Genomic DNA, 9,139 nt, shown 5'->3' with positions numbered 1-9,139 from the left:
TGTGGTCGCCGCTCTTTTTTTTCAATGGCGGTTTTAAGCGGCATTACCACGTGATGCAGGTAGAGGGGCGGAGTCTCCTCTGCTGCGCGTCTATGCGCCTGCGCGGCTGCCATCTTACGCCCGTTGCTCATGTGTACGTTGGCGGAAACGGGTCCGAGAGTCTGGCACGTGAGTGTCTTCTTAGCCCCCCGATTTTGGTTGGGGAGGTTTGATCTCCATCTGAGGTTATCTGGCGGAGCTTCCTCCTCTCTCCCTGCATCTCTCGCTAGAAGCCAAGAAGACCCGAGGTGCGGGTGTCAGTAACGGCCGGACAGATCTCCTTGTTGCTGTCCCGAGACCTGCGCCGGTGAGCGCTCCAGTTCTGACGTCCTGCAAACCCCTCCGCGTAGCGTCCGGCCGCCCTGCCGGGCCCGACTCCCAAAGGGCAGAGCCGCGCTGCTCGGGATATTCTAGTCTCCCTTTCACAGGTGGAGAAACTGAGGCCCCAGCTGGAGGATTCACATCCTGCTTGTGGTAGAGCCGGGTCTGCGAGTCACACGCTCGACCAACCACAGCTCAAGGTTGTTAAGTAAAGACACCGGGGACCGAGCGCCTTCTCTTTTCAAGCCCATTGTTGTTGCATCCTCCCGGCGTTTCGTGAGATCCCCGATGTACATACAGTCTGTGCCTAAAGCCCCGCTCCCCTCCAGTGTCGGAATCAAGCTGGCGCTAGACAGGCGTTGTTACTAGGCATGTTGTCGTGTGCGAGGCTGTTGTTCTGAAACTGCCGAGACTCGAAACAAGGAATTATTGAAAAGGTTTCCTTCCTGAAAGTGAGGAGAAGTCAGTCGTTCAAGACTTAACGGCATAGTAACGGATTTTCCTAGCAAAACTGTAGGGATGTAAGCTCCGTTGTTAAGGATGCAAGATCCAGTGTCTGCTCTAGGTTTGAGTCCCACGGTGTGACCAAAAACAGCCCACTTCTCTTGAGCCTCTGTTTCCTTATCTACAAAATGGTGACGATTTTTCTTTAAAGCATTTGGCACAATTCTGTGTGCGGAATAAATGCCTCAAAATGATAACTATTATTAAAAAGGTAAGATGTAAAAATGTGGTTACAGAAATGAGTGAATACTATACCTACTGCTTTTCTTTTCTATTTACATTTTATTTAGGGTTTTGAACGGCTAATCTATTCATCTGATACAAAATGTCAAATAATTCAAGAGAGTGAGAGGACTAAGTCAATGGGCTTCCCCTCCTTAGCAGCCAGTGTTAAGTTTTGTGTGTATCTCTGCAACGGTGTTTTATTCATAGAGATGCCTAGCTTTATTTTTTATTTATTTATTTTTGCTGTTTTTCACACAAATGGTAGACATTCTGTGTCTTGCTTTTTTTTTTTTTTCTTTTATTTGGAGATCTTTCCTAAATAGAACTTGAGACTGAAGAAAGTTTTGGCAAATTTAACGACCCGTGTATTCAAGTAAAATTGGTTGAAGTAAATTTAGATTGTTTAAGGTTATCATGACAAGCAAGGTGATAACTGGCTTTGACAAGTTAGAGACCCGCAATTACAGACACTTCAAGGAACAGGCTCAGCGGGGTGTGATTTGACTAAGCTAACAGCGCTACCAAGTGGCAGAGCAAGGAAGGTTTCTAGTTTTCTGACTCCCCGAGTCCATAGGTGGTCCTTAGGAGGGACCAAACATTAGATTTCTGAAGAACTTGCTTTTGAGGCTCTCAAGGCAGCCCGGTCAAGGCAGCTCCAAACACAGAAAGGGGTAGATAGGATCATGGTTATAAGCAAAGTCTTTAGATCAAACTGCAGTCTTCACTAGAGGAGCCCAGGACAGATTTGAAGTGTTTTTCAATCTCAGGGGTTTGCTAAGAATGCATGGAATGAGTGCGGGGGAAGCTGGTTTGGTTCTGATTGTTACCTATTGGACTGGTGTCTCGTCCAACCTGTATTTTGTAGTAAGAGCTGCTGGGCAGCAGTTAAAGTGTCAAGGAAACCACATTCCCTTAAAAAGTATGTTCTGTGGGTGCCTGGATGATGCAGTCAGTTAGGTGTCCAACTTTTGGTTTCGGCTCAGGTCATGATCTCATGGGTCCTGAGATCAAGCCCCGAGTCAGGCTCCACACTCCATGGGGAGTCTGCTTGAAAATTCCCTCCCTCTGTGCCTCCCCCAACTCACACATGCATGTGTGTGTGTGCGCTCTCTCTCTCTCTCTCTCACTCAAATAAGTTAAAAAAAAAAAGTGTGTTCTGTTGGAGCCATCCCAGCCCCACCAGGAGTCGCAGGATAAGAGGTTTTCAGCCCAATCTTCTGACAAGCTATGTGCATCCTGCTTCTTGTCTGTGTTCTCTCCTTGGTCACCATGCGAGATTGAAGCCCCAGGGTGCCACCTGCCCTCTCTTGTCCGTTCATTTCCACACTGACCGAGCCTTCCACTACTGCCCTTGCGTTTCCACCACTACATGGTTAACAAGCTCTGTATGCACAACCATTCTCTGACTTCCCTGCCCTGACATGCCCTGTCATCTGGCTATGCAACCCCTCTTGCCATTGCAGCCTCTCCCTCAACAGTTGAAGAGTAAGGTCTGTCCCCTCCTTTTGCATTCCCTCTGTCTAGCCAGGTTCTGTCTTCATCAGGGACTTCAGTGTTATGAACATGCTCTCCATTGCTTGCCTTCCTCCTCTTCAGAGATTTTTCGCACTTCAGCCCCCACCCCCAGTCACACTGAGGAGCTTTTCCTTCTGAATCCTTTTTGACCCATGCCTGTTGCCTTCCTCCCCTTTCAGTGGAGAGGACATGGGTGGACCACGCTGCTTTGGGGAACTTCCCCTCTTGCTCAATCTGGAGTTTAGTTGATGGAGTTCCTGCTGTCATACTCTAAAACTAGGCCCATGGCTTGGCCACAGTGATTGGTTTATGAGTAAAGGACCCAAATCCGGCCAGTCAGAGCCAGTGAGCCCCAGGCCAGGGACTCTGGGGCAAGAGAAGCCCTTGTTCTAATCTTGAAGCCAGGGAAATATCGGGGGGGGGGGGAGGGAGTAGATCTTGGTGAAAGAACTTGACAGAATGAAACCAACCAAGAAGAAAGCTCAGCTAAAAGATGGGAGCAAGAAAACAACATGGTGTTTTCTCCCCAGATTAAGCACAATTAACATCCAGCTATTCCGCTTCTGAGTATATGCCCACCAGAAATGAAAGCAGGGACTCAAGATATTTGCACACCCTTGTTCATAGCAGCACGATTCACAGTAGCCACAAGATAGGAATAACCCAAGTGTCTGTCAGTGGAGGAATGCATAAATTATGAGGTATGCAGACAAGGGAATTATTCAGCCTTAAAAGAGAAGGAAATTCTGACATAGGCTACAACATGGATGAGCCCAGAGGATGTTACGTTGAGTGAAAGTAGCCAGACACAAGAGGCTACGTACCGTATGACTCCACTCATAACGAGGTCTCTGGAAGAGTTAGATTCATAGAGGCAGGAAGTAGAATGGTGGGTGCCTGTGGGAGGGCGAGTTTGTTTAATGGGGACAGAGTTTTCATTTGGGAAGAACAAAATGTTCTGGATGTGGAGGGCGGTTATGGTTGCACAAAAGCATGAATGTACTTAATGTCACTGAGCTGTACGCTTAAAAATGGTTTGGGCGGTAATTTTTATGTGTATTTTACAGCAATATATAAATTTTTTAAAGATTTTATTTATGGGGCGCCTGGGTGGCTCAGACGGTTAAGTGTCTGCCTTCGGCTTGGGTCTTGATCTCGGGGTCCTGGGATTCCTTGCTTAGCGGGGAGTCTGCTTCTCCCTGTCCCTCTGCTCCCCACCCCCGTTCATGCTAGTGCCGTCTCTCAAATTTTTAAAAAACTTTTTTAAAGATTTTGTTTATCAGAGAGAGCGCACAAGGAGGGGGAGCAGCAGGCAGAGGGAGAAGCAGGCTCCCTGCAGAGCCAGGAGCCTGATGCGGGACTCGATCCCAGGACCCGGGGATCATGACCCAAGCCGAAGGCAGATGCCCAACCGACTAAGCCATTCAAGCGTCCCTCTCAAAATAAATTTAATTTTATACATAAATGTATTTCTTTTGTGAGAGAGAGCATGCACATGCATGTGTGAGCAGGGGGTGTGGGCAGAGAGGGAAAGAAAGAGAATCCCAAGCAGACTTCCCACGCAAAGCGCAGAGCCCAGTGTGGGGCTCGATCTCATGACCCCAAGATCATGATCTGAGCCAAAACCAAGAGTCGGACACTCAACCAACTGAGCCACCCAGGCACCCCAGCAATGTTTTACATTAAAAGAACAAGATGGAGTGAAAGTGGAGCCATGTCAGGGCCACATCAATTTGAGCTCCAGGACGTTGAGGCATGGGGAGAAATAATTGGCATGCCACACAGCGATGCCAACGTGTGGGCCAAGTATACGTAGGACCCCAACCACCTGGAGTTCATCATCTTCACCTGCCAGGGCCCTCTTGGCCATCCTGAAGTTCCTGCTGTTCTAGTTTTTGCTCTTGTTCTTGCTCTCATCCCACAGAGCAGCTGGCTACCTGTAGCTTTGGCCTGCTGGGTCTCCATTCCCCCTTTGTTCTGAGAACCAGGGTTTCCCTTGGGGAACCACTTCTCCCCCACTGTGTTCCCACCACCAGCCTCTGCCTTGGATCTGGCTGATCAGAACCCCACTTCTTTCCTGGTCCAATGACCGGTGCAGAGACGGGTTTCACCAGAACTGGCCGAAGAATAGGCCGCTCTGGGACTTGCCTCCGGTCATCTGAGAAAGAGGTCTTTCTGCCCGGGCAGCTGGACTGTGAGGGTGTGAGCCTGGGATATACAGTTTGGTGTGTCCTTTCACACCTTCCTCTGTTCATTCAAGCATCCTGTCACCTCAGGGCCTTTGTACTGGCCATACCCTCTACCTGAAATACTCTCTTCTCTCAGGTATTCAGAGCTCCCTCCCTCCCTTCTCTGAACTCTCTGCTCCAGCTGCCCTAACCACCATTTCTCAAACAGCACTGTCAGATTATCCTGCTTTATTTTTCTTTGAAGTGTGTATCATCACTTGTTACTTATTTAGTTATTATCTGTCTCCCTTGCCAGAGAGTAAACTCTGAGACCAGAGGACGTGGTTCTCGTTTACCCTGGCTTGGAGCACTCGATACCACGAGTAAATGCATGAGTGGGTCACCCACCACACCTGGCCTCAGCTGTGCCCAAGTCAGTCCAACCTCATGGACGGGAGACAAAGAGGAACTCCCCATTTCCCTTAAGCCACTTTTTTGTTTTCCAGTGAAGGTATAATACAATCATTTAAGTGTACATCTTAGTAAATGTTTACGTATACATCTGTGTAAGCACCACCCGAATCAAGATAAGGAACATTGGCACTGCCCCTAGGAATCTCCCTGCTGTCCCTAGCCAATCCCTGGCCCTATTACATCACCAGGATTAGCTTTACCTGTCCTAGAATTTTAGAGAATTGGAAGACCTCTTTGTGTCTGTTAGTTGCCCAAGCCACTTTGTTTTCCGCCAGCTGGTAACTGGCCCCCACACCTGTGCCTGCGGGCCTCCCTTCCAATAGGGCAGTGGGCTCCCGCCCCTTGGCCTGGCCACACCACTTAAAGTATTCTGGATTGGTACCTCTCAGAGTTGCAAACCACCGAAATGAACGCTGGCCAACCCAAGCAGAAAAGAGCTTGTTTGCATATAGCGCCGTTCGGCCCGGAGCTGCTGCTGGGGATGCAGTGAACAAACCATCCCATGGCCCTGCCGTCATGGAGCTGAGCTAGCTGGGGAGGCAGGTGATAGACAATAAGCAAAGCAGTGGCAAGTGCAATGGATGAAAAAAGCACGCGGTGATGCGGGGCTGGGGCAGGTGCAGTTTTGAGCCGGGCAGTGCACAGAAAAGTCCTTACCAGGAGCCAGGGACTGAGGCCAAGCAGATTGCTGGGAGAGGAGCATTCCAGGTGAGAACAGCCAGTACAAAGTCCCAGAGGTTGACCGTGCTTGTGGCAGGAGCAGCAAAGAGGCCTGAGGGGCTGGAAAGGGGGCCAGGGTGGGAGGCGGGAGGGAGGACCATCCAAGAAAGGGTGGATAGGTCCTGCAGGGCCCCAGAGACCCGCGTGGAAACTTAGGCTTTGAAAGCTACGGGCGGGTTTTGGACAGTGGAAAGCTGGCATCCCTCCTGCATCTCCCCTTGCACATATCCTCAAGCCCCTGCCCCTCTTTGTCAACCCCAAACAAACTAAATTCACCTTCTGGCTGCACCTCCCCCCTTGGTGAATTTGGGGGAGGAAAAAAACCCCACAGTCCTGACATTGTTCATTCATGCAGTGTTGTCCCAATTTTTCACACCTTGCTGGCTTCCAACATCTCCACATGCTCTGCCCTCCGCGGACATCCTTCTTTCTTAATGCACTAGAAAATAGTCACTCCATTCATTCGCTCCCACAGTAAAGCCAGGAGCACTTGTGCCCACACTTCCTGCTTCCACTCAGCTCCAGACGCCACCACTCTCTGGCTCTCCCCCGAGTCTGCTTTTTTTCCTTCTCTCCGCAACTCAGACCTCGCCTCTCTGGACGCTTAACTCCCCAGGTGATCTCAGCCAGCCCCACTACCTCAAAGACCATCAAAACACTGACACTCCCGATTAAATGCCTCCAGCCTAGAATTCTCCTGTGAAGTCCCGACACATCCAACCATCTATGTGACCGCTTCCCTTGGAGAGTGTGTATAAAGCAAGTCCAAAATACACCGACCTGCCCGGATCCCTTACGCTCTGCTGTGTGGTCTCTCTGCCCGGGCTTTGCGGGCTTTGCCACAACTGCCTGCCCACCAGCTCTTCCTCAGAGAATGACCCTGGGCTCAGGACCACATTGCCAACACCCTCATGAGGATCAGACTGGATCACACCGGACACTCTGCCTCCACACCCAGGAGAATCAGATGTGCCTGTGATCGTCAGCTCCTGGGCCACCTTTAGTCCGTGACCTACCCTTCAGACCAGCTCTAAGATGTCACTTACCCTCCCGAGCTCCCTGCGGACTCAGGCAACAGGTGCTCTCCGTAGGACTCTGCCTGAGCTTGCCCCCCTCAGCCCGGTTTCCTCCTGCTGCTTTGAGTCCTCTCTCTTGCACGTGCAAACAATCCGGTGAGCTCCACCTTCAGAATACATGCAAAGTCTGAATGCTTTTCATCATCTTCACCGAGACCACCTGCGTCCAGTCTGCCAGCGCTATGTGCCCAGATTCGCACAGTCTCCTTTTTTGTAATTTAAATTTTTTTAAAGATTCCATTTATTCATTAGCGCATACGTGAGCGCGCATAAGCAGGGGGGAGGGGCAGAGGGAGAGGGAGAAGCAAACTCCCCACTAAGCAGGGAGGCAACATGGGGCTTGATCCCAGGACCCCGAGACCATGACCTGAGTCGAAGGCAAATGCCTAACTGAGCCACCCAGGTGCCCCACAACCTTTTAAAAAATTTTTTTTCTTTTTTTAAAGTAGGCTCCTCACCCGACGTGGGGCTCGGACTCATGACCCTGAAACCAAGCGTCCCAGGCTCTACTGACTCAGCCAGCCAGGTGCCCCTGCAGTAACCTCCTCGTTGGTCTTCCTGCTTCTACTTTTGTGTGGTACCGTCTCTGCACACAGCAGCCAGAGAGTTTTGGGTGCGCATGAAAGACTGGGAACTTAAATGCTGGCGTATACTAATATACTAGTACCAGGGGTTCACACTGCACTGCGCCCAGGCCGGACCCTGTGCTAAGCCCTCTATGGTCGTTCAGCTGTTCTGTGCCTGTATACGGAGTGCCTGCTCTGTACCACGCACTCTGCCCTGCTCTGGGATAAGGTGGTAAAAAGAGAGGCCAGATCTGTATCCCCTTTGAGCTGACATGCTGGGTGGGGAGGCTAAGAATTATGAAGTGAAAATAGAAATAAATACTTGCAGATTGTGACACATGCCCTGAAAAAAAAAAAAAAAGAGGGTGGTGTGTGGTCACAAGAGAGGCCAACCTTTGATGAGTGCAGAAGGCTTCCTGGAGGAGGTCATCCCTGAGCTGAAAGCCAAAGGGTGAGGAGCCAGCCACACACAAGAGCCAGGTGGGGAGCATTTCAGGCACAAGTCCTGCCACCAGGGTGGCTGGCCGCGTCCATAAGGGGGAGCCGATGAGGCAGATGGGGCAGGGCCTCATGGGCTGCAGTGAAGACTTTGGCTGTTAACGCTGAATAAGGTGGGAGCCATGAATGGTTCTTGGGCAGAGAAGGGGTGTGAACTCACTAGAGTGTTCTCAAGCACCCTTTTGCACCTGTGTGGGAAACCATGAAGGGGAGGTGATCGCAGGAGCCAGGGACCTAGGCAAGGGACAGCGTTGGTTCAGGTGAATGATAATGGGGGCTGGCACAGATATGGGGGGAGGTGAGTAGGTTTGGGAGGTATTTTGGAGGTGGGCTAACAGGAACTGAGGATAAGGAAAAGAACAAACTCAGACAATCCAGAGAATCGAGGTGACACTTTCTGGGGTCAGTACAGGATAGGGCTTGGGGTCAAGGACACCAGGGTTCAAATGCCTTCTAAGCCACTTTGCCACTGGGCAACCTTTAGAAATGTAACCCAGCCTCCCGGCCTCAATTAATTATCGAGGAGAGTAATAAAAGTCATATATATGGTATGCAGATAGGAAGTACTCAAGAAACGGTGGCTATTTAAGAAAAAATTCCGACGGTGGGGGTACAGAGAAAGGGAGTGGCCCAGCTATCTGACAGTGACAGATAGCTGGCAGCAGGGGGCAGCAGGGAGCCCCCAGGCAGCAGGGCAGGGCTCAGATCTTGGCAGCTTTGCAGGTTCAAAGAGGCTGGACCAGACTGCAGGTGCCTCAGGTGCTGGGGCCTGGGGACAAAGCAGGCCTGGGGGCATGTGTCTAGGCCGCGGTACTGAGGAGGTGGGCAGGAGGGGGACAGGCCGTCGCCACCTCCTGGAGCCTAGGGATCAGAACCTAATAAGGGGCATTTGTTCAGGAGAAACCCGAGCTGCCTGCATGGTGGGATTCAGGCAGAGATGGGGCTGGCAGACAGGGGGCTTCCTGCCCTCCCTCCTTCCTCCGGGAGACTCACCCCAGCTCAGAGACTCAATCCCAGGGCAGTCAAAGCTGGG

General features: G+C 51.0%; 1 long non-coding RNA gene across 1 annotated transcript; it reads left to right on the top strand.

The window, feature by feature from the left end:
- The first annotated feature begins 97 nt into the window (after positions 1-97).
- On the top strand, positions 98-8,661 carry LOC130543590 (uncharacterized). Its single transcript, XR_008959056.1, has 2 exons — positions 98-1,075; positions 7,489-8,661. It is a non-coding gene; the product is annotated as an uncharacterized LOC130543590 (long non-coding RNA).
- Positions 8,662-9,139: the final 478 nt, after the last annotated feature.

This window comes from Ursus arctos, unplaced genomic scaffold (genome assembly GCF_023065955.2).
Source record: "Ursus arctos isolate Adak ecotype North America unplaced genomic scaffold, UrsArc2.0 scaffold_14, whole genome shotgun sequence".
NCBI classification, from domain to species: Eukaryota; Metazoa; Chordata; class Mammalia; order Carnivora; family Ursidae; genus Ursus; species Ursus arctos.
Note: the sequence above shows the minus strand (reverse complement) of the source record. Positions and strands in the feature narration are given on the sequence as shown.